The 25,997-nt window shown below is 40.4% G+C and overlaps 2 long non-coding RNA genes across 2 annotated transcripts in view; one reads left to right on the top strand and one right to left on the bottom strand.

Moving 5' to 3' along the window:
- Window positions 1-25,997, top strand: part of LOC116440111 — a 55,593-nt gene that overhangs the window by 10,864 nt on the left and 18,732 nt on the right. The window lies entirely within an intron of this gene.
- LOC116440110 lies at window positions 7,524-25,721 on the bottom strand. The gene is made up of 3 exons (XR_004238415.1): window positions 25,600-25,721; window positions 12,197-12,451; window positions 7,524-9,824 (listed from the first exon to the last, which is right to left on the bottom strand). It is a non-coding gene; the product is annotated as an uncharacterized LOC116440110 (long non-coding RNA).

Below are 25,997 nucleotides of genomic sequence, written 5' to 3'. Positions count from 1 at the left end.
AGGTTTATGAATCCTTTCTAATCCTGTGAAAGAAAAACACTTGGAATTCTCATCTAGAATCTCTCAGATTCTTTACTGGCAACAACAAAAAATGTCAGTCAATAGCTCCAGCAAGATTATTTTAATTTGTCTCTGTCATTGTCAACAGTCTTGGGATAATTCATTTTCTTACTAATATATAATCTAAATTGCAAAGATCCCGTGTGTGCAGAGAAACTCTGCACTGAACTGTGGCTCAATGGGCACAAGTCAGGCTCCAGTACAGTGCTAGAGATTGCTTATTCTCAGTCTGCTAGGGTCATTTGTCTGTTCAGGTGTAAAGTCCCAGGTTATGGGAGGTGGTATCTGTCCAGGGAATCTGCCCAAATCCTTGCACACACCCTGCCGTGCAAGGACTGACTACTTTAGGGCGCATCAGAGTTTTTCCTCATCCCAAAAATGTTATTCTCTACTTCCCATCAGCAGGTGATCCAGCCACCTCCCAGGAAGCAGGGCTTCAGCCCACAGGTGGTTGCTGTATGTAAGCCTACTGCACTTATACTTACTAGCACTATGAGGGTGCTATGGGGAGAATGAAATCCATCTTGTGAATGGGGCATCCCCAGTTTCTCTGGGCAACCTGTTCCACTGTCTCACTACCCTCACAGTAAAGAATTTCTTCCTAACAACTAATCTAAACCTACTCTCGTACAGTTTGAAGTCATTCCCCCTTGTCATGTTGCTACATGCCGTCGTCAAAAGTCTCTCTCCATCTTTCTTGTAGACTCCTTTCAAGGTACTGCAGGGCCACAATTAGGTCACCCTGAACCCTTCTCTTCTCCAGGCAGAGCAATTCCAATTCCCTCAGCCTTTCCTTATAGGAGAGGTGCTCCATCCCTCTAATTGTCTTGGTGGCATCCTCTGGACTCGCTCCATCAGGTTGATGTCCTTCCTGTGCTGAGGACCCCAGAGGTGGATGCAGCACTCCTGGTGGGGTCTCACCAGTGCAGAGTAGAGGGGCAGAGTCATCTCCCTGAACGCGCTTCCCAGCCTCCATTGGATGCAGCCCAGGACACGTTTGGCTTTCTGGGCTGCAGGTGCACATTGCTGTGTCATGTCCAGGCTCTCATCCATCAGCACCCCCAAGTCCTTCTCCCCAGGGCTACTCTCCAGCTATCCATCAGGACTCCGAGCCATTGACCACTATCCTCTGGATGCTACTGTCCAAGCACTTTCTTATCCATCTAACAGTTCACCCATAAAATCCAACTCGCTCCAATTTAGAGACAAGGATTTTGGGGGGACTGTGTCAAAGGCTTTACATAAGTCTGGATAAATGACGTCTGTAACCTTTCTCTTTTCCACTGATATGGTCACTCTGTCTTAGAAGGCCACCATGTTGGTCAGGCAGGGCTTGCCCTTGGTGAAGTAATACTGGCTGTCCCTAAGCACCTCCCTGTCCTCCATGTGCCTGAGCACAGCTTCTGGGGGGGAAGCTTCACAGAGGTGAGGCTGACAGGTCAGTAGTTCCCAGGATCCTCCTTTCTACACTTTTTAAAGACAGGTACAATTTTGTCCTTTTCCCAGTCGCCTGGGACTTCACCTGACTGCCATGGAGAGTGGCTTGTCAACTGCATCAGCCAATTCTGTTAGGATTCTGGGATGTATCTCTTTGGGTCCCATGGACTTTTGTGTGTTCAGGATCCTAAGATAGTCATGAACCTAATTTTTCCTTACAGTGGGAGGGACTCTGTTACCTCAGTTCCAATCCTGCTGTCCATCGACTCAAGAGGTGTGGGAAGAGAGGTCGCCATTGGAGACTGAGGCAAGAGACTGAGGCAACTGATCTTGGTGTCTCTGATTAGCTTGTTTATGTTGATGACCACCAGATGCAGTGTCACATCCCCTCTTGTAGGGTTGTCTATTCCCTAGCTTGAAGCACTCAAGCACTGAAGCAGCCAGACAGAAATCCACTGACCTGGCCTGTGGCTGTAATCTTTCTGCATGTCTCGAAGTTCTGATGAGGCCAGAGACTGCGTTGCTTCCTCGTTCTTTTTGAATTCTCTCACTCTTTCCTCCAATTTCTTTGTTGAAAAACCAGCTTCTTGATAAAACCCTTTGTGCTTTCCTTGCCCCCTTTCTAATTGATAATACAGATCCATTATTCTCCTTGTCAACTTTTCCACAATTACTGTCGTTGTTGGATCCCTGTCTCAACCATGGTGCTCTCCAACACATTTTGTGTCCCTGCCTGTCACAATCCTGTGACAGTACTGACCTGTGGCTCAATGGGCACATGTCAGGCTCCAGTACAGTGCTAGAGATTGCTGATTCTCAGTCTGCTAGGGTCGTTTGTCTGTTCAGGTGTAAAGTCCCAGGTTATGGGAGGTGATATCTGTCCAGAGAATCTGCCCAAATCCTTGCACACACCCTGCCATGCAAGGACTGACTGACTACTTTAGGGCGCATCAGAGTTTTGCCTCAACCAAAATTTTTCTTCTCTGATCCCAGGATGACACCAGATTCCTCAAGCTCCACAATATGCTAACAGTGTTAATTATTAGTATGAAAGTTCAATGAGGGTGAACAGGGACCTTGTGAGCCTGACTAATAAACCATCCACATCAATCCCAGATAGGAGAGAGAGATGTATTCCTTCATCTTCTCCACAAAGCAGATACAGCACAGCAAGGCCAGCAATTCCCGGGGAAAACACAGAGACATTATTTGTATTAACACATTTGCAAAATAGAGAGAGAATCAGTGCAGCCACCAAGCTCTGACCTGCACAGGAGCTTGCCACTTACTATCTGCTATAGCTACAGGACACTTAATACAAAACTGCTGTTACCGTGAGCCCCATGCTGGGTGCCAAAAGTGACTGTGGTGAGTTGATTTTTTCTGGATACCAGGTGTCCACCAAGTTGCTCTATCACTCCCCTACTCAACAGGACAGTGGGGAAGAAAATAAGAGGGAAAAATGGCTTCTGTGTTGAGATAATGCAGTTTGCTAAATCAAAAGCAAAGGTCATGTAAGCGAAAATCAAAAGATTTTATTCTCTACTTCCCATCAGCAGGTGTTGTACGGCACTTCCTGGGAATCAGGACTTCAGAACACACAGTGGTTGCTCTGAAAGGCAAGCACTGTAAATTAGGAATGCCCTCTCTTCCTCCTCCTTTCTCTTAGCTTTTGTTGCTGAGCAGACATCATGTTATGGAATATCCCTCTAGTCTTTGGTCAACCACTTGATTTTTTCTGGCTCTTACACCAGGTTTTTCTTCTGAAGGCTGACAACACCAGAACAAATAATTAAAACACAACAAGCAGAGAATATATGGGTAAGATACAATATTTTTCTTTTTACTTTCAAGTTCTCTCATGGGAGGATTTGCCATATTCCTCTCTCTGTTAAGCCTGTACTGGTTCTGCTTGTTCTTCTCAACCTGGCAGTTCATTTACTGGTTTGTAATGTTATTCCCCACTCTTTCAGTTATGCAACCATCCTGATAATGCAGTAATCCCCAAAGCATATCAGCTGTGTATATGACAAAGAAAACCCAAGAACTGCTTATTGAGTGGCTCTTTTTTATTGCAGCTGTGAATCTGAGTAGCCTTTGAACAATGCACTGTGCCAGATAAGCTGCAGTGAGGTCAAAAGTCACTCTGTGTAGCTTTAAAACTGCTTTTGAAGTAGGCAATGAGTGATGAATTTCTCTGGTTGTGAAACAGGGAGATGATGGTAGAACTGGCTGGTCCAGGGACTGGATTTCTTGTCTGAAATCATGATTTACAGAGCCACTCCAAAAAAAAGACCAGGCAGTCTCTACAGAGAGCTTCTTCCAGGTTTCCATTGACCTTTTTCTGCGTGCAAACTGGTGGAAGGTGTTTTCTCATGCAAAACACACTGAGTTTATTTTATTTTATTATTGAATTTGATTTTATTTTTGCTTGGCTGTGGTTTTTTTTATTATTTCCATAGTATCAGACTTGAAGTGGGATGAAGGCTACAAATCCTACATCAGTATTGAGCACTATGATATGGTTTTAGGTCTGATTTACTTCATATGTTGCCTACATTTAATGGTGTATATAATACAGGGTACTATGTCTTATAAATTAAATATAGGGTACTATGTCTTATCAATTAAGGTACTATGTCTTATCAATTAAAATCTGTGTATGATACATTTGAGTGAAAGAATGTGTTTCTGTGTTATGCTTAATGTTTGTATTACATTTCTCTAAAACTCTGGTCTCCCTCTGCTGGACAAAACACAGTCTCTTTATTCCAAAAGATGTTAAAATATTTTGAGCTTAAAATTACATTTGATAGGTATTGGTATCTTTAGATACCCACGTGTATTCCTCATTCAGAAAAATGCATAATTTGGAGAAATGAAAGAACACCCTGCACAGACCAAGGTGTCACTTTGAGGCTTCTTGAATTTTAAAACTGCATTCATCTCTTTGTGACTGAATTAAGCTTGATCTGGCTGTGAGTCAGTGAGCAACTTTAGGCAACAAAAGCTTTTGGTACTATGGGATGCATTTAGAGTCAATCACAAATATTTCCTGTCATAGGCTCCTGGCTACCTCCATATGCTGTGGAGAACAATCCTGCAGGTGTCCGTAAAATAGGAATACTACTCCCAATCTTGTGATGGTTATTTGATGTCTGGCTTGCAGCCAGATACAGGTGAAATAATCATCACAGATATATTTATGCAATAACAAAGTAAGTACTAAAGGATATTTTAAGTGTAAACATGGAATGAAAAGTCCTAAGGCTTTAATTAAGCAACCCATTTAAGCACAATACCTAAGTGCAATCCCTATCAGTAAAGCATTTATGTTCCATTACCATCACATTCCAGAAATTTCTTTGCTTCAAGTATCCTCTCTTCAGCAGAGTTTCCTGCTAGGGGAAGTGTTGGAGCCTACAGTGTGTATAACTCTGACCAGCTCCACATGTGTTGGGGTCACAGTCACATTAATATAAAATCTTGTTATTGTGGGCATGCATAGTCAAGTGATAAAGTTTAATTGGAATCCTGCAGCTTTTTAAAGTACTTTTCCCAGTAAAATATCCATATAAAGTGCTGAAGTGTCATCCTATCAGTGGCACTACGTGCTTTGGCATTGTTTCTGGAAATTATTTTGTAGAAATAGAAGGTCAGGTATTCATTACGCAGAATAACACATTCCCACTTGTACATGAGATTTGGTTCAAAGCCATGGGGAGAAAACCAGAAATTTGTAATAAAGAGTTACAGAGTGTGGTACCCTTTGTATATTAAATGATGGGATGTAGTTAAAAGCATTAATTCACGTCAGTACATGATTCAGTTAGCTTTAGACTCCACTAGCAAGCTCAGTGTGGGCAATGTTAATACAGGCAGCATTGCTCAACAGAGATGAGATAGAAGCTGTTCAAGTTCTCAGGCTTAAACATGGGTGTACCAAAACTTATGCTTAAGGTTAGGCTTGAGAAAACCACAAAACCTAGAGCTCCAGGGACATTGCAACTACAAAAGGCGCTCAAGAGAGAGCACTTCACGTCATCTCATTCCATTTGGTTACAATCATTTCACTTCAGAATTTTCTTTTATTTCTTTCCATTGAATTTCATTTCATTTGAAGTCCACCCATCAGTTTGTTTGGCTTTGTTCTCTGACTTCGAGATTTTATTTCCTTTTATGAAAGGAAATTCTTCATTTCATGAGAGGAATGAAGTCTTGCGATTTCAATGATGATCCATTTGGCAAGGTTTCGTCCATTTCCATGCACTTCATGTCATCCCATGCTATTTTATTGTTTTCACTTTGTTTCAGAATTTTCTCTTATTTTTTTTTTAGCATTTCCTTTTGTCAATTTCTTCTTCTGCGTCTTTGTTTCACTTGGTTCGCTGATTCTGGGATTTCAGTGAGTATCATTTCAGCAAGGTTTGGTCCATTTCACTTCAAAAAAAGAACACCCCACTGCCCAAAGATTGCACTCTCCACAGCTTTCTCCTTGGCACCAGACTCACAAGAATGCAGCTTTTACTGCTCCACTTAGGGTTAGGGTTAGGCTTAGGGTTAAGAAAACCACAAAGCCCAGAGCTCCAGGGACACTACAACTACAAAAGGCATGCCAAGGGGAGCACAGCACTGCCCCAACATTGCTCCCTCCACACTTATCTCCTTGGCACCACCCTCACAAGAATGCAGCTTTTACTGCTCAGCTTAGGGTTAGGGTTATGCTTAGGGTTAGGTTTGAGAAAACCCCAATGTCCAGAGCTCCAGTGACAATGAAACTGCAAAAGGCATGCCAAGGGACTAGTCTGAAGAAGTAAAATTCTTGGTCTCACAGAAATTTAGAGAGGAATTTGGCTAATGATCACAATTTCAAGATCACATAAAAATTTCTGAAGCTGCTTTCTGAAGCTTCACATCCAAAGAGATTTTCCTGTCTACAAACAGATGTCTGTAAAAAGGAAACTGGAGTTATAATTTCGTTGGATAAACAAATGTTTTCTGAGCTGGAAAAGGCAGTCTTTATGCAATGAAATCCCAGCTTGAAGAGCAGATGTGCCACTTAAACAAACTCCATTTAACTGTTCCACATGAAAGGTCAAGATGTTTCAGTTCCTAAGGTAGCAGAGGGTAGCACTTGAGCATCCTGCTATATCACCAGTTGTGCAAGAAGTAAATTTTCAATTTTCAGTCTTCAGCTGTAATGAACTGAATGTTTCTTCAAGGGAAATATTGAAAAAATCATTGTGCAAGTCTGACTGTGTTTTACTGTAACCTACCTTCTTATTTTCATAAGAAGATATAGCCTCAGAGAGAACATGATGTAGCCTTTTCATATGAAGGCAGTGGGGTGTTCTTTTTTTGAAGTGAAATGAAGAGACAGGAGAAGAAACTAATGAAATGCTAAAAAAAAAAAGAGAAAGTTCTGAAACATTGTGAAAAAAAAATAAAATGTCATGGGATGACATGAAGCTCAGGGAAACAGACTGAAACTTGGTGGATTGATAAGCATTGGAATCCCAAGATTTCAATTCATAAAAGGAAATAAACTCTCAAAGTCAGAAAAGAAAAGGAAACAAAACGAGGGGTGGATTTATAATGAAATGAAATTCAATGGAAAGAAATTAAAGAAAATTCTGAAATGAAGTGATTGTAATCAAATGAAGTGAGATGACGTGAAGTGCTCCCCTTGGCATGCCTTTTATAGTTGCACAGTCCCTGGACCTCCAGGCTTTGTGGTTTTCTCAAGCCTAAAACCGAGAATTTTCTCAACCCTAACCCTAAGGGGAGCAGTAAAAGCTGCCTTTTGCTGAGGTGCCAAGCACATGAGTGGTGCCAATCAGAAAGCTGATGAATGTTGGGGCAGTGCCGTGCTCCCCTTGGCATGCCTTTTGCAGTTGCTGTGTCTCTGGAGGTCTGGGCTTTGTGGTTTTCTCAACCCTAACCCTAAGCCTAAGCCTAACCCTAAGCAGAGTGGTAAAAGCAGCCTTTTGCTGAGGCTGAGGTGCCCAGCTCATGGGTGGTACCAAGCAGAGAAGTGTTAAGGGAGCAATATTTGGGCAGTGCCACTAGTCCTGCTTGGTTCTGGTAAATCCTTAAATGTGTACTTCATAACTTAAAGAATGGAATCCAGATGCTACAAAGAAGAAAAAATAGAACATACATTCTTTTTTTTCCAGTACAATAGCTCTCTGTGTCACGATTCTTATTAAGTAGCAGAAAGAACATTACATACTAAATACTTGAGGTATAAGAAACTCCTGTTTATAAGGCTTATAAAAATTTCTCTCTTGGCAGTGTCTGTCTTGATGCACAGTTGTAAAAAGATCTTTCTCGGTTAAACACAGTGCAGTGAGGAAAAGCAAAGCTGTAAAAATTATTAGTAGGTTTTCTTGTGAGTATAAAAATTAAGTTCTTGCCACCAACATTTTATCAGGAATATTCATTATCAACATAAAATCTGATACTCTTCAGAAGTAAAGTCTATGCGTCTCACTTGGCTCTGTCTTCTGATACAGGAATCCAGCTTTAATTTACAAGGGTGCATCCTTAAAGGTTGGCATTTTAAAGATAGTTTATGTATTTATTTTGGAAAGTCTGTTCATATTTTCAATCACAAAAAAATTTGTGTGGTTGAAGATTCCTGGAACGTGGTTTGAAACAGATTGAAATCTGCACCCCTTCCCAGTCCTATATCAAAAGAGCACTTCAACAGCTGTGGATGAATACCAGGATGAAGCTACCTGGTGTTAGCAACAGCTGGAATTCAGATGCCTCACTGTCCTACTGAGCTTGTCTGTTGTGATGTGAGTGGAGCTGATTCTGGTGGAAATATTTAAGTGGGAAATTTGTTCTCTCTCTTTTTAAATATTCCTCTTGATTTTTTCTTCTTACAGATAAAAATCTGCTCAGAGTTTAGTGGATGTGTTTCACCTCTCATTTGGACATTCTTTTGGGGACTATACCATTCGTATCAATAGAATTGCTCCAGTATATAACTAGGAGGAGAGGAGTAGATCTAGGATTCATAAAGTCTGTTGAGGTTGCCAAGTATTTTTCTTCCCAAAGGTCAACAAAACAGTTAACCTGTTTCCTTCAGGCCACTGGCATAGAAACAAATAGCAGTGTTCACATTTTCTGAAAAATTAACACTGTTCTGAAACAAATGACCCATGTTTCAGTGTTACACTGTAGGCTAAGGACTATGCTATTCCTTGTGGCAGCTTTAAGGGCGAAGAAACTCTCTTGCTTTTAAGATGTAACTTTTGGGCTTAAAATGTCTGTTACCTTTCCCTGAAGATGCAATGGCAACAAAAACAAATGCTGAGGTGCTGCATGCTGTATTTACACAGCCTATGGGTGCATTTCTTCTGTTCTAGTGTAACTCTTGTATAGTGAAAAGATGATTAGAAAAGTCTTTTCTGAACAGCCAGTTTATTGGTAGAGTCTGACAAGCTGTCTTTTCACATCAGGGTACTATAGATGTGAGACATCAATCACGGACTGTCAGGATGGATTACTACACAGGTAAAGTTTGCACTAACTGATTGAGACATGCTGGACAGGACTTTCTCCCTGTATTAGTAGCAACTGGTTGTTTTGTCAGGTGTAAGGTTTTACTCTGTGTGTGTAAAACTCCACATGCAGTGTATCATCACTCAGATGCAGCTGAATTGCCTTGGTGGATGTCTACCTCTCTTCATTGACAAGTGGGCCAGCTAAAGCAACTAGAATTCTAATGTAGGCACCATTTTGAGTTCCTGAAGGTAGGCAAACTAAATCCAGACTCAACTATGGCTATCAATAAAATGGATTCAGAACTGCACATATTAAGTGATCGCACCTATAAGTCGATATATGAGGAATAGTAACCTATATAAAAGCAAATGTCTATCTAGAAATAAACAAAATTCTTTAGTCTACATCTTTGTTGTCCAACCAAATGCTGAACAGAAGGTCTGAAAAAAAGCTCTGTACAAACAGCATAATTTCTAAAGCGTGTGCTGGAGTCCTGCTTCCAGAAAAATGTAGAGTAATGTATCTATGAATTTAAAGAGAGAAGAGCTAGTTTGGAATACTAGCTTGGTGGGGGATTAAAAACTATTGTAATGTGTAAGGCTTTAAAAAGTCTTACTGGCATCTGAAAATTCTGCAATAAACAAGATACTTTTTCAACTGTGCTTAACAGCATATCTCGTAGAGAACAATCCTCTTGTCCAGAGATTGTAAAGGAGGTACGTGAGGTTCTGGCTCTCTGTGTACTTTGTGTCATACTTTCTGTTCCTGTAGGTCCAGCCTTGTTCCTTGGGATACATGGTTGCACATGTCGTCTGCAAGACAGAAAGACAGGATCCAGCTGTCAGTTTTTCCCAACAAGAAAAGTAGAGTTTAAAGTCAAAACAGATATGAAGCAAGAATGCTATAGGAATAATAATTTAAAAAAAGACCAGTCAGGTATTTGTGCTTTGATCTAAACTGTATGAATGACAAAAGTGTGACAGGATGGTTTCTGAGTTATTAGAAATTTCTTACCTTTTAACAATGCTCATTCTTCATTTTTCTAGTTGTCTTGAAAAATGTCTTCTGGAAAGTCACTACTGATGATTAGATCTCAGTTCAAATCTTTTAAGTGTACCTTCAGTACAAAATCAAGAAACTGTGGCCTCTTATTCTTTTATAAATTTGGATAGGTGTCTTTCCTTAGATTGCTTATATCTGATCTAAAACTCTTCTGTTAAATTTGGTGAGAGTTCATAAACTCTGCTGTTTGCAACTTTCCAAATGGTAAAGAGATTCAGCAACATATTAATAATCCAGTTTCATGTGATTTTTCTTTTTCAAAAAGAATGATGTCAGACATGAGGGTTCATAATGAAATTAAAGAACAGAAGATTGCAGATTAACAGCAAATATCTTACAAAGCAATGTCCTTATAAACAACTATGGCTGAATTTCAAGAATTGGGTAATTATGACCATTAATATAAACTTCATTTTAGATGCTGAGAAAAATTCCTTCTGTCACAAGAAATGACAGTCCTAATACAGGATGAACACACTTAATATTTGTGTGCTTAAAAAATAGCTATTTTTCAGCATATTTTAAAATATGCTGTTCATCAGTGTCATTAAAGTGCTATCATACTTTTGTACTGTATGTAAGGACAGTTTCTAATGCTATCCAGTATAAGAATAGTTTATTTTTGTTTACTTTAATGAAGATGTTTCTTCTAAAGACAGGGAGACCTACATAAAAGAGATGTGTGAACTATTTAAGGCTATTATGCCAAATTAGGGATTTTTAATGTCAAAGAAATATTTTGGATGCTTTGACTGCATTCATCTTAGTCTCTTTTGTATGCATTGAGTATGGAAGCTGTCAAAAGTGTTGAAAGTCTGACAGATTTTTTGAGCTAAGTATTTTCTTTTTTGACAGAACAGTTTGGTTTCTTGCTTCACTGAGCAAGGATGCTGTTATGTTTGGCTTAGTTCATTTTGAAGTCTCCAATGGTCATAACCCATAAACCAGAGTGACACAGGGCCATCAATCAACATGCAAAGACTCTTGTCTAAGCTTTGAATTCTTGAGGCCATCTTTGCACTTGATGTTCAGAGTTCAACTTCTGGAATATCAATCATTTTTATCATGTGATTGTGGAGTGCTGAGATTGGAGTTCCTGCCCCTTCTCCACGTTCTGAATATTTAACTGCTCTGTGACCTACCTGACAGCACTGCTTCTTCAGACGTGGTGTTTTCACATGTAAGAAAACCTCTAAATGTTTTTGAGTTATACCTAAATGACATGGCATTCAACCAATGAGCCATGACTGAGCCTGTGTTTTGGTGGCTAAATGGCCACTGTATGAAGGTGATTTTCTTCAGGCTGATCATTCATTTTATTCTTTCTGCTGTAACACTAGCTAGTAGTTACAAGATAAATACTGACATATATGCCAAATTTAAAATTTGGCAAATTAAAATAGTGAAATAATCTGCTTCTCTGTACCTGTATCTATGCTTATTTCCAGGTTTTATATATGACTCTGTGCTTTGCACCCTTTCCATACAGTCAGCTACTACACAGATTTCCTAAATTAACTGAGGGAAAACAGAATCTTTTAGCTCAACTAAACTATTAAGAAACCGTAATCTAAATAGTACTGGTAACACTGTTCTCCATAAACTGGACCTGGATTTTGCCAACATGCTAAATTGTGGTTTTATCATACCAAGAGATTTGTGACTTTTAGTGACCAGTCAGTTTAGGGAATTCTGAAAACCCATATTTTACAAATTGGCTGATTCAATAAATTTATTTAGAAATACCAAAAGCAGTTAAAAATTCCCTTCCCATGACCTTCTTATTTTGTGATGAAACATAACTGAAACAGAATTCAATGGGAAATTAGGTTTGTAGCTGATTCAAAACACTCTGAAGTCCCATTAAGTTTTATGTCACTGATTATGGTGCCTTCAGCATATGATTGAAGCCAGGCATTTGCATAATTGTTTTGTTGTTTGGGGGGGTCAAAAGTTTGAAAATAAAACTCCTTTTTTTTTTCTCAAAGAAGATACTATTTTTTTTTCTTGCATAGCCAGTGAGTTTTAATATAACAGTTATTGTAAATAGCCTGCACAACATGACCAATAATCACACCTTTCTATTAAAAAGTATTCATTTTTGTAAACCACAAAGACATACCTCTTGGTAACTGAAGCTACTTGTTTCTCGTCACTTGAATGACTTTTTTTGCTCATTGTGCTCTCCTAGTTTGGTCTCTGCTGTAAACCTTGTAACAAACTGGAAGATTCTGAGTTTAATTTACAGGAATTTCTTGTGATTCACTGAGGGTTGCAATACTGTGTGAAGATGGCAGCTGCTGCTGGCTCCAGGGAGTTTTGTGGTTGGTGATGAAACTGTGGAGAGGCTGTTCCCAGGGTGTAGGGATGGGCTAATCTGAGACAAAAATAGCATAAGGGTTATGTGAATTTAACTGCCTAAGTGATAGGGGTCTAATCCCCTTGGACACCCCAATCTGACCCCTGGTTCCTTCTCCACAGGTAAGGAAATCTGTGGATCATTCCTGTCAGACATAGGCAAACAGCTGGGAAATATGCTAAATTAGCATCTGACTTTCTTGAAGGACTCTGTATATGGAACTCAGCGATCCCTTAGTGTGCAAAGGCAGTGGATACGTCCCAATGCATGTAGGAAATGCAATTATGTGTGATAGTTATAGACAGAAAATGTAACAAACCCCCTCAATTATCTTCTAAAACTGCACGGAGCCAATTTCAAGACTTAGCACCTGAAGCTGCTGTCCCAGAACAGGCAGTGCAGGAGCAGATGACTGGTTTCACTTGTCAGCTGGCAGCCAACATTTAGCAAACCTATTTCAGAAAGTAAGGTCAGGAAACACTCATATGAGGAGCCTTCTCACACTTGTCAGAAGTGTGGGCATTTCATGATACAAATGAAGAAGTAGGTAATAAATGAACATTTATTTTAATGTTAATGCTCACGCAAATTTTGAAGCCAAGTGATCACCTCTATTTAAGCAGCTGGCGTTGTCAAGCCTTCCACCAGCATTTTTATAGGGATCAATATGTGGACTTCGTTGTTATACAGTAGGATTGTGTACTATATACTATTCGTTTCCTTTTCCAGCGTGTAAAAGGCAACAGCACTACCTTATGAACATTCCTAGTGTGTCTCTAGATCTCCCACATGTCAGAAGTGGGTTGGAGCACTATCATGAGGACTGTTGCAGAAAGAAGCATTCTGTCTAAATTAAATCCAAGGACTCCATCTCACCTGACGTCATCTACAGTGACCTGAGCACCCACCAGCTGCCTTGTCCTGTCCCTGGTATCTGCAAGAAGCTAACCCAGTTGTGGGCTGCTGAAAGAACTAGAATTCTGTAAGATATCACAGCTGGATATGTGATACTAAATCCATAAGCAGATTTTCTTGCAACCTTTATGTTGTATTTTGATTGTAGGCTTATTTAAAATCCAGTGCCGAGGGAGTACAGAATAAAGTAAAAGAGAATGAGAGAGAGATTCCTGGCCCAGCAAATACAAGCCTGCACTCAAAGCCTGAATTATACTCATCGAGGAAGGCAGGTCTGCAGTAACCCAGGAACCTCCACGTGCCCTGGATCCCATCATCCATCCTGCCTTCATACCAGAGCTGGACCAGCAAGGCTGCACCAGGGAGTGTTTGTCCTTGGTCCTTGGCTGTGCTCCCTAAGATCCATTCAGACTGACTGTCCCTCAGCATCATAATGTGGATTGTTCAGGATTTTCTTGACCCCAGGGATCTAAAAATTATTCTTAGCGTCACAATACTCTGCCTTGGGAGTGGAGCAATGGAGAGCTGGTAGGGAGCTAACCAGGCATTGCGTTCAGCACAAAACCTTAGGACATCAGTGACAGGCTCACTCGTTTTGAAGATATAATAACGCATTCAATTCTCACCTGTAGATGTCTCCCCGTAATAATCCTATCAATTTGTGGCAGGCATAAAAATTACATGCGATTAAATTCTGCATGGAGAGTGTAACTGTACAGTAGTGTGATTTTCCTTGTGTTAAAAAGTCTGTTGCAACCATGTTGCACATTGCAAAAAATTAATGTTACAAATAAATTAAAATCTTACCTTTTTGCACTAGAGTCAATCCATTAATGCTAAGAGATACTGTCATATGTATTTATGCAGCTCAAAATATAGGCATATACCTGTATGTGTATAGTCATTTATATGACTATGAACATGTGTGTGTGTATGTGGTGTATGACTGAAGGATATCTCAGGACTCCCATTGTGCTTACATTCCAGACAAAGATATTCCCGTCAGATCTGTGTTGTAGTTCAGAATGAGATAAAGCACAATATCATGCACTTTACATGTAAAATACAAAATGAGAGGAAAGGAATGATAAGTGCAATTTTTCCCTCTAAATTTCTTGGTATTTTGTCAAATGGACTTGGTTTTCCCTTTCTTGGTAAAAAACCACTGTGCTTCAGCAACTAAATGATTCAAGCCTGTGCAGTTTGCTTGGGGAACAAGCAGCAAAAATGTCCTTTGAGCAGGGCTCTGTGAGTGCTCAGAAGTGTTCCAGCTGGTGGACTACTGTCCTCACTGCATGTTCACTTCTCTCACTCAAAACCTAATTTTGTATTACCTCCCATGTCAACTGGTCACTCATCCAGCTCTCTTATTGTCTCTCGACAGGGGTGGCAAGCCACAGGAGTAATCACATCCTCCAAGATTGAAGCGAGATAATTTTTGTTCCAATAAGAAAGACTGGCTGATCTTCAGAGCTTGTCTGTCTCTATCTGCTTCTCTGCCAGTCTTCTCCTGCTTGCACTCTTCCTCTGTTCTTAGATCAGTGCAGATACCTTCATAACCATGGAGATACTTTCAATGCCTTATTATTTCATAATGAAATTTAGTCTTTTTTGTTTACTTTTATCTTTAAAAAGCTCTTGAATCATGACACTGGATGCTGGGAGAATTGATATAGGAACTTCATATGAGATGAAGACTTTCAATCCCAAAAACTGCAATGCTGTACCAGGCCCTGATGGATCTGCTACAGACAGCAAGCATTGCTGGTTGACTCTAGCATGGCTGGGAATAGGTGTTTGTGGGCCTGCTCACAGCCAGGACAGGTATTAGATGCTTCTTATTTCTCTCACTTTGTACAGCTTCCTGTGCCAGCTGTAGCCACTCATCAGGTCCTAAAGCAACCAGCCTAATTTCAGAAGGTTTTTTTCTTCCAAAACAATAGCTCCTCTTTGAAGCATGAAGCTTCTCCTAGCAGAGTGCTCTGATGCTCTCTGTTGGATTAAATGTTGGAGAGATCACCAGCACCTGAGGAAATCCCATCCTAGTGAGGTTTAGCCAAATGTGCTGGCTAAAATTTCATACCAGGGATTTAAGCAACTTCCACTGCTCTGAAGGAGCTGCGTGGCTCTTCAGAGACTCCCTGGCGGCCAACAGGGGCCATCACACTACACGAGTGCTCAAAACTTTTCTGTAGATGTGGCAGTAAGCTGCAAGGCAAAACGATCACAGCTGGCCACTAATGACATGTGTCACATTGTCTGGAGAACAGTGGGAAAGACTTAGGGATAGATTGGAGGTGGTGCTGGGCACACTCACAACTGATCAGGAGCTGATTGCAAATGTGCTTTAAATAGACCTAAGACTATAAAAAGTCAGTTTTGAGAAACAGGAATGGGGTACTATAACTCTTTGATGTAGTTATAATCCATAAATTAAGATAATACTTTTGGAGCATATTTCTATACTTTTGATATCCTTACCAAAACGTTACATGGAAGTCCACAAATCAATTACAAGTTGTTCTAAGAATTTATTTCTTTAAAAATATAAGCAGAATACTTTCACTAGAGGTCCTTTATTTTTCTTTTGAAAATTATTTCCTTATCAGCTTCTTTGTGCAGTCCGTAAAGTGGAAAGGCAAACACCTTCTATATTTGCTACAGGTAACAATCTGATAACTCAGATTGATAACCCAAGATTGATTAGCACATCTTAAGTTCCAGCTTTAGACACTTTCTGTGTCTTGAGTTTCTCAAGTGTAAAGCTAGAGCTTGTATACAGGTTGTAAAATTTGCATTATCATTGTTCCTGGTGCTCTTAAACACACAAGTAGAGAAAGATTTTTAGTGTATTAAAAAGTCCAGAAAGAATTTGAGGTTATCAGCATCAGTTCTACAAAATCTATAAATAATTTTAAAACATAAGAAAATAATTTTTGGATTTCTCAATACTAACTTGTTAATGAATTTAAATGCTCCATTGTCTATTTGTTCCAGTTCAAGCAGTAGAGTGATTTTGCAATATATATATTTTTTCCATATAAGAATTAAACTTTTACTTCACATGCTCTTTTCATTGCTTCCCCCCCACCCCCATGCATGATTCTGAATTAATTCTGGGTAATTCCTTGGTAAATAACAGACAGATACTTTTTCTTTGACAGATAAGAGGCAGGTACTTTTAGAAGTATGGTTTTGGTTTTTTTTTTTCCCCTGATCTCACTGCTTGCTCTACAGGACTTTGAGGACCTGCATTTATTTTCACCACCATCAGAGAAATCACTTAGGTGCTTAAAGGCTTAAGTGCTTTACTGATTGAGCTTTTATTGTGCTGGAGAGTACCAATTAAAAAAAAAAAAAAAAAAGTCCCGTGCTTCCCTCATGATTCAAAACATCTAAAGGAACTGAGCACCATACAGAGAAGTTTAACCTTTAGAAAACATTTTGTGAGACCATGCAAAGGGTACTTCTAAAATCTAGTGAAATGCAAAGGGTACTTCTAAAACCCTTAGCATTCATCAGCCGTTGTCTCGTCTATCAAAACACCCAAGTTAATTAAAAGCAGGAACAAAACCCAAGAAAAGCAAGGATCCGGCCTTCGGCAGCTGGCTCCGGTAGATGGCACTGCTCTGAATAATTTGAGCAGGAACCAGCGATTTCTGCAGGATGCTCCTGGCCGGCACCTGAGCAGCAGCGCCGAACCGCCTGCAGCCGCCGTCACGCCGGCGGGAGAAGGCGTTTGCATTCTCCTGAGAGATTTTTGCTATATTTTGTTAGCGTAATCAAGAGTTTGTTGCTAGCGAGAAAAAAATAATTGTACCCACTGCTGTAATCGTGATTTGCTGGCTGTTGCTTGTACCTGTTGCTCCACTTCATAATAACTCTTCCTCCGCTTCACTTCATGATAACTCTTCCTTCTCCCCGTTTTGGTTTATCAGCAAACTCAGCCTTCATTCTGTCAAGTTACTGGTGGTGGTGTCAGCGATAGGAAATGTCCTTTCCTGATAGCGTGTGGGTTGCTTTGAGAGATTTTGTCTCTGCTGAGGGGTGAGTTTGCTGTCGTATGTGTGTGTGCTGCTGATTTACTTCCACAAAGGGAAGCAGGGACCTAAATGTTCCCTCTACAAAGGCCCTCAGGGACTGGAAAATTTAACTTTCAGATACCTTAGTGCCTAGAAAAATCCTTCGTCACGGAAGCTCAGGCTTCCTTGAATGAGAGGACTTTGGTGTTAGACTGGACTTGGTGTTCACGTTTGGGGTGCACAGAGTTCCTTTTCTGGTTTTGTTTCCTATTTTTATTGGTGAATTCCCTTCTCAAGTTTGGTGCTTAAATCACACCACTCTTTTCAGGTTAATAATCAGGGACATTTTTTGGATCTGGGAGCAGTTTTTGACTGCTGGCTTTGGCTATTACTCTGATTTCTTGGGTGGGGAACTGTGAGTGCCCTCAGTACCTCTGAGCTGTAGGGGAAGTAGACAATAATATAAGGAATGGCTTTGATATGAACTGCTGAAGGGAGTACACATCTTTCCTAGGATTCTGTAATTTGAGGGACCTGACTTTTAATTAGTTCTTGTTATCAAGCAGATGAGAACTCTGAAAATAGACCCCTTCTTTCTTGTTCCCCTGGGTATAGTAAACCACAGACATTCTGGGTCCTTGTGCTGGAAGGACCTGCAATTTTTCTGCAAGTTGCCACAATCATCTGGGATGAACTCTCTCTACGGGGTAGATCATTCTCTCCAGTCTGAGAACAGCATGACGAGTCCTTGTCTTTGTTCTCTTCTTTTGGATCCGGTCTTCCTCAGCTGGGAAACAAGTGCTGTTTTAAAGTGGTTTTTTTTCCTGAGGTAGTCATTGACCCGTTGACTAAAAACTGGACCTGAGTAACTGGTGTAATCACTAGCCTATTGCACAGATTATTCTCTCAACATCTACTAAGACAAATTACATAAAGTGGAATGAGTAGACTGGGAGGATCACAATCATACAGCCTTGTTGAAATTACCATTACATGGTTGGAAAAGGAGGAAGAAATCTTCCCAGGATTTGGTGCTCCAAGAAAGCGGAAGGAGAATATGTTTGGAGGTGAGGGTAGTCCCCTCCCTTGTAGGTTGATAGACCCTTTCAGGAGAGAGCAAGGCTGCTGGCAGTAGACTAGATGTCAGCCCTACCTTTCTCCATCAAGCCCTTGTTGTGCAGTTCAGGCAGCTCCCTGCTCAGTATGCAGGTTTTCATAGTTCCTACTTTTAGCCCTGTGTAAGATCCAGCTCTCTTCTTCTGCAGGTCCCAGCCTTCATTGTATCCATTGTCCTTTTTTCTTTTTTTAATTTTTTTTTTCTTTCTTCTTGCCATTATCTGGTTTTGTTTCTGTTCTTGAATGAAAGACTTAGAAATCCCAGTTTCCCCGTTTTTCCCCCTTTTTTGTCATCTTCTGTCAGCAAACCCCAGGGGCAACTTGCTGGTAATGTGCTGTGCAAGTCCTCAGGCTCTTGAAGGAAACACCATTTTTTTTTTCTCCTCATCAGTTTGAGTGCTAGGAAAAATAAAGTGGAGTGAAACATCTCTTTAATAGACACTCAAAGGCCAGACTCTTGGAAGGATTCATCCCCTGATTGTGAGGTTCTGGGGATAATATCCCTAACAGGAGAAACCTGGCAACCATGTCCATTATTTCTTTGACACAACCTTATTCAGCTATTTGTGAATTGTGTTCCATCTTGTTGGTGCTGGCCAGACATGGAGGTGGGGCGAGTGTTGGCTTCACCAGCTGTGCTCGGGGTGACTGCATAACCAGAATTGGGTAAAGCACAGACATTAGCAGATGAAAATGAAAACTTAGGCACTTTTTTATCACTTTCTAAAGGCTCAAGAAAAACAGCTTTCACTGAGCAGTCTTTGTTCCTGCAACATTTCTATTTCTAAAACTTTCAGTGGGAATCTGAGCTGGTGTTTTCCAAGTGCATACAACAGCTGGCTTACTGTGCTGTGTGTCACTCTTCAAAAAACCAAAATAAGACCAGCCAGAGACTAGGAAACACTGAATTCTCCCCCATCTCTTACCCCAGGCAAACAATTCCCTAAAACCAAATTTTCAGACAAGTAAATATGAATATTGTCCATTGCCATTTCCTACTGAGGTAAGTAGTTTGAGGTCATCTTTTCTGTATTTACAATGTATGGCTTAAAACACAAACACCCTTTGTGTTTTGTTATTGTTTGCACGACTGAGTGCTTTCATAGATATATGCAGCAATAAAGGATGGCTTAGAAATTAAATATGAAAAGACTGCCACTGGGGAATAGAGTGCTCTACCAACCAAGACACAGCCTCCATTGACCAGGCTCACAATGTAATGCTCTTTTTAAAATGTATTTGATGCAGGGCTGAAATTTATGCATCATAAGGGATGATGCAAAACTCACCATCCAGTCCTTTTCAGCCTTTGGTAGAAACTTTGATCATTAATTTAATAATATATTTAGTTGTCTAAATTTGTAAGGTCTGCTGCAATTTTGCCTGAATGTGAAAACAGACCTTTCTGGGCACCCTGTTCTTACTTTTTTTTCTGTACAAGAATGTCATGACATTTTAAAACCTGTGGGTACTTTCTTTTCTTCTGCTCCTTAATTGAACAGCAGGGTACATTTTTAACTGCTCGTTCACTGTGGTTCTGGAACATGCCCAACACAGATGTCTTTCTTTTGTCGTTTCTCTTCCTTCCTCTTTAGAAATTTTATTGCCCACACAAACAGGTGAAGCTCAAAAGGGTTTTTCTTCAAAGAAGATTCTAATTCTTGTGTCTATGTTTGCCAATTGCAAAATGTAATAAATGTGTTTGCCTCTGGGCTTGACATAAGCCTCAGATATTAATTTTGGAACAAGCATTTTCAGAGTTACTAGGCTGCAATTATAGTTGTGTTAGCACATGTGTATTATTTAGTTGAAGTCAGAAACCAGTCTTCCTTAGAATAAGCAGGTTTCAGGTGCAGTTTGGCCGTTCAAAATGTGTTAATTGCTTGACAGAGTAGGTTATCTCATTATGGATTGGATTAAATTTTGTTGAAACGAGTAGATCTTTCATTTAAGATAGGTTTATGAAGATCATGGGCATACATTTCAGCCTCAAGGGGAGGCAGTCAAGGCAGCTTGGAAATGTAAGTGATATGTGTGGATGAGCTGGGTCTATCTATTATTTTGGCAGTATAGGGTATTTGGATGAGAGAATAACACTAAAGGATAAAGGAAAAAATCACAGTGAATATTGTATAACATCTGTGTGTGGTCATGACAAGAGTGTACAGTGCTGAGGTATTGGATTGAAGGAGTGAGAAAAAACCTTCAGTGTTCAGTCTGCCTGACTTTCGTAGAAGCTTGATGTTGTACATCACTGTGAATGTACAAAATCACAAAATATCCCAGAGTTCCCTGATGTGATCACCAAGTTTTGCACGGAGTAAAACATCACATCTGTTTAACAGGATCCTGGTGACCTTGGCCCTTTTTGTCCAGGGCTCAAATGCCTTTTTCTAACCTGTACACTTTTTGTAGCTCAGTTTTGCATGCATGTAATGTCCATGTCTATGTTAATATTCAGTGTGTATCCAAATTGCCGTGGTCCCAGAAAAGCAAAAAATAACCCAGCATGATTAAGACCGGCTGTAAGGGTGGGAGTGATGGGGTTTGAGGGTATGAAGCACCACACATGAGATGAGCAGGCTGAATCTTTGTGGCTGGCTGAGCTTATCTTGCACAGCTCTCTTCTGCTTTAGGAAAAAAGTCTGCTCACCCATGGCCATGTCCCTTTCACCTGGGTGTTTGGTAAATACTTAGCAGATGAATGTGCAGAGAGAATTTTACTGAAGGAGGAGTGAAGGGAGAGATAAACACTGAATAGGCAAATGTTGGAATTTGAACCTAAAACATCTTCAGAAGTTACCCTGGCAACAGCATCCTGAAGTTCAGGGGTGGAGAGGGAGAGAGAGACCCTGTCCTGAGGCTGAATCAGTGAGTTGCCTAATCTGGGATAACCAGCATCAGGGAAGGTGTTTGAGGATGGATTGTCCTCTGAAGCTGCTACTGTGCAGCTTGACTGTTGCACATTATTCATTCTTGAGTAATGAATAGTTGAGTAGCCCAAGAAGGGCTCTAATCAGGTTCAGTGGAAGTCTTTCCACAGATTTTGCCTCTCTGCAAGGATAAGGTCCTTGAATCGTGCACTGCTGGCTGGTAATTCTCAGAAGGAAGAAGTTGAATTAGTTTTCCTTGTTCTTGCAGCCAACAGAGTGGAAACATTTTATGTCATCTGCTTTGGACCTTGAAATGGGAAAGGTAAAACAAGAGCAGGATATAAGTAGCAGTATGAATTATAAGGGAAGAGTATTTACGGTGTAATAGAGTCACCTCCATGTTACTTATGTAAGGGTGGAAAAACAAAACCAGAAACTTAAACTTCTTCTTTTTGTCTGGGAATTCTTCTAAACAAATCGTTGTATCAATGATGACTAACCATTCTACTGGCTTCTCTTTACTGGAATCACTTATAAAACCCCAACTCTTGGTTTGTCGCACAAGAGGCCAGAAGATGTAACTGCCTGCATAAGGGGAAAGAAAAAAGGTGAAATGCCATTAAAAAGTGAATGAAGTCTTGCTGCAGTGGAGCTAACTTGGCATCTCTATTCTGTTCTCTTTAATATTTCCAGAACCATGCCAGCTCTGTGCAGGTGCTCCAAAGGTCACCAGGCTCATATGGTCTCCATGAGATGCACTGTCTGTGTATCCCCATGCAGGACGATGCACCAGCAGCTGGTGGCTATGTGACTCATGTTTCTTTGAGCAATTTACCAGGTACTTGGCTGAGATATTCTGAAAAGAGCTGATAAGGGAGTTTGGTTTTCCTCAGGAGACCAAAGCACTTTGCTACTTTGTTAGTAGAGCTATGAGAAATAAACAACCCCCTAAACATTACAGCCAAGAGAACTACACACTCTCAGCTTCCTGCATATGATGCAGGGACTGTTGCAAAATGATTTTGGAACTGAAGGAGCTTAGGAACTTTGTGGTTTCAAAGTCGGTCCTAGTCAGCACTAATGACCAGTTATTTGCAACTAGCTGGTGGCTGTTCCTGTTTATTCGTTATGAAAGACGTATTCCTGCGTGTGAGATGAGAGAGGGAAAACACTTTCCTATTGCCATCTCTAATAAAGCAGTAAACATTGTTGAATGGCAGAGTAAAGAATATGAATTTGATTTGTCCTGCAGGAGCTTTCTGATGCAGAAGTGAATCTGTCTGGTGGCTGAATTATTGATGAAGGTTGTTGTTTTTAACCCTAGTGTATTGCCTGTGATGTGGTAAAAATAACTTCTTCACAGGTTCTCATCCTGATTGCTGGCCAAATGTTATTCTTGATTGTCCATCTGTGGCTGCTATTAACTTAGACAAGAGTCACTGCCATGGCTCCACAGGTAGTAATTAGGCACAATTTATTTTTGTCCTAGATACATCCTTAGTGGTAAGTATTAAAATTTGCATAGAAAAATTTTTCATCCTTAAATGTCAGTTCTTCTCATAGTTTATAACCAATAGATTGTGGCTTGCACACAGCCCACGCACACAGAAACAACAAAGGATCAGAGTAAGTCTTCCTGCCTTCCCTGTCTTCTTACCCTTTGACGCAGTTATTTGTCATGCAGATACATCAGAAGCACATCCTGTGTCTGCCTTCTTTAGTCTTTGCCTACACAACTGAGAAAGTATGTCAGGGGTAATTGCAAAGCTATGGATTTATTGCACACATTGGATAGCAACAACCAAAATACCAATATGCCATCAGTGAGTCTTGAGACACAAGCCAGATGGAGCTGTGACTACTTAAGACACCTTTCTTAGGTGTTTAGCTTCATCTTCAGATCAGAGATCCATTCTTGACTATTCAGCCCAGTAGAGATGAGCTGTTCCCTCTCTCACTGCTGCATTTCTTGGTGTTTATTGCAAAATTGTATAAAGTCCATATTTTTTGTTTGACCCACCACACTACACTTAACAAAGCAACTCGTAGTGATGATGCTGAAAGGGAGTTATTTTCCAATGATGCCTTTTCCACAGAAGCCTTTGGACACATTCATAAGAAAAGGAAACCCAAGTGTACACAGCCCTACGAGACTGTAGGGTACAAGATGAAATGAATGTGGGTGTGGGGCACATAAACCAAAAATCAGAGCATGTTTACAGAAAAGATTTCTAGTCTGGTGAGAAAAGCTGCATCCTCTGTGGCAGAGAGCCTTGCCATTGTCATCCTGTTTCTGAGCACAGGTTTGCAGCAGCTTTCTGATACAATGTCTACACAGACTTCCATGAAGATGCGCTTATCGAAGCCAAGGTCCTTCCTGTGAGCTACAGTGTTTTGACATAAAGGGTCTTTTTGCTGTTTTAAACAGCTGGGAAGAATTTTTTTAAAAAGTCAGGCTTGTGGTTGATGAATAAAACATGGCTCAATGTGATGCCATTCAGCAAGGGAAGCTGTGGAATAACTTAAATTTTTGCACACATGGATTTTGTATACTGGTAAGGACATGAGGTTTCATTGTGATAAGCATTGAAATCTATTATAAAGTTGTGAATATAACAGGGCACATTAAAAATGAGAGTGAATTGTTCCTGTTAGAGGCACATTGAGCATGGCTATTAGAAATACTTTCTGCCTGTTGGGAGATTTTTCTTTCTCATTTTTCCCTCCCCAAGCTCATCAAAGGATAAAAGCAGAAAAAAATTGGTGTAATGGGTTTATTCTTTCTTTGTGCAGTATTTGTGGAAGCTAACAGTAGCAAAAACCCTTTGTAGGTTAAAATAATAGTTCTTTAAAAAGCATTCAAAGAGAAGTACATGGGCTGCATTAGAAAAAAAAGAAGGTTGCCTGTCATTTATAGGCTGGTTGGGTTTCAGTGGGCTCCCAGAGTGCTCCAGAAACATGTGTTTAATCTGCCACATACATACCCTCAACTGATAGCAAGATAGACTTCATTAGAATAGCTGTTTCAAGGGAAATGCCTTAGATATTCAACAGAGCTGCATTTTTCAGTTTTGTTTTCAATTTTACAGAAGTCATGGATAGTACCTCATTGTCCTGGAAGACAGTCTATATTGTGCCACTACTTTGATGAGCTGGTTACTAGGCCACTGCTGCTAAAGGTACCCTGCAAACCTTTTTTTTTCAAAAATCAAGCCAACTGTAGCACTGCATTGAACAGGTTGAGTGGTGATGTCAGCACATGCTTAAAACTGGTGGTGGCCTTGGGTGGTTAGCCTTGTGTGCTCACTCAGGCATAGCCAAAATAATTCATGTTAAATCATGTTGCTTTCTTCTCCTTCTTCCTTTTTTTTTTTTTAATTTAAGTACCTCTGCCTTAAACTTGCTCATTCCACCTTTTAAATATAGCCTTTGGATCGCTAGCAACTTGTGAGACATCCAGTATGTTTATTATTTAGTTGTAGTGGTTTATGATCTTTCCTGGACACTACTATATTTGGAAAAGTATTTATGAATTTATCTAGACTCCACCTATGAATTGAAAGGACAGCTGCACAGAGCTATTCAAAACTTTTCAAAAATATGCTAATGAAATGCACAATCAAATAATCAACAAACAAAGAAATGGCAAAATTCAATACTGTCATTTTTAAAGAGCTGTGTGTCTGGCAGCAAGACAGTATTCATTGCTTTGTGAACACTGAGTCAAGCTGAGGACAGTGTGTTTGGGTTTAAGTAGTATAACTTATTCAGGTTAAAGTGCTTGCAAGATGGGACCTGTGGGATCATTTTCTGTAAGTGAAAGAAGAATTCCTAGTTAAGGTCAAGTTGTGTCTGGTCTTTCCAAAGCAGTTAGTGTATGTGATGGCTCCAAAGAATCCTGAAAATTGCCTTGGGCTCTACGTGAGCTTTTTTTGCCTATTTGATCTCTGGATTCTTATCTGGTCTCAGAATACTCATCACACTGAAATTTGTTATTTAATGTCTAATTTAAATGGCCAGAAGAATTAAGTAGATTTATATTATGTTTAAGTTTCAGTCCCAAGTAATTTGCCACAAATTTAGTATTACTTTCCCCTGTGGTGTTTTGACCCTGGCTGGATGCCAGGTACCCACCAAAACTCCTCTATCACTTCCCTCCTCAGCTGGGCAGACAAGAGAAAATACAACGAAAGGCTTGTGGGTCGAGATAAGGAACAGGGAGCTATCACTCACCACTTACCATCATGGGGTGCTCCAGAGGTTGCAGGTGGATCTCTACTTCGCTGTGGACTTCCATGGGCTGCAGGGGCACAGCTGCCTCACCATGAGCTGCACCACGGGCTGCAGGGGAATCTCTGCTCTGGTTCCTGGAGCACCTCCTCCCCTTCCTTCTGCACTGACCTTGGTGTCTGCAGGGCTGCTGCTCCCACATACACTCACTCCTCTCTCTGTCTGCAGTTGGTGTTGTGCTGTAACTTTCACCTTTCTTAAAATCTGTTATCCTAGAGGTGTTGCTGTCGCTGATTGGCTTGGCCTTGGCCAGTGGTGAGTCTGTCCTGGAGCTGGCTGGCACTGGCTCCACTGGACATGGAGGAAGCTTCTAAAAGCTTCTTACAGAAGCCACCCCTGTAGTCGCCA

Source organism: Corvus moneduloides, chromosome 2 (assembly GCF_009650955.1).
Source record: "Corvus moneduloides isolate bCorMon1 chromosome 2, bCorMon1.pri, whole genome shotgun sequence".
NCBI classification, from domain to species: Eukaryota; Metazoa; Chordata; class Aves; order Passeriformes; family Corvidae; genus Corvus; species Corvus moneduloides.
Note: the sequence above shows the minus strand (reverse complement) of the source record. Positions and strands in the feature narration are given on the sequence as shown.